Source organism: Panthera onca, chromosome C2, assembly GCF_046562875.1.
Source record: "Panthera onca isolate mPanOnc1 chromosome C2, mPanOnc1 haplotype 2, whole genome shotgun sequence".
Classification (NCBI taxonomy): Eukaryota; Metazoa; Chordata; class Mammalia; order Carnivora; family Felidae; genus Panthera; species Panthera onca.
Genome location: NC_138347.1, coordinates 83208506 through 83208776, shown reverse-complemented (window position 1 = coordinate 83208776; position 271 = coordinate 83208506).

Sequence of the window (271 nt, the reverse complement as noted above, 5' to 3'; positions counted from 1 at the left end):
TTGACGTTATAAGAAGAAATCAGAACTCGATCCCATTCTGTCCTCAAGGAACTCAGTTTGACAGACTCAGTGACAGCAGCTATGCTTTTCAAAAGACCCTAAAGGGCCATGTGGAGGTCACTTTCCTCCAATGATACCTGGTCAGAATCACACATCTCCCCCCCCCCCCCCCCCAACTCTGGGGACCAAAGTGACCCCTGTGTTACACCCGTCCCAGGCTGCTGAGGAACAGCCGATAGATCCCCCCCTGGGTCCATAGCCGGGGCCTTGG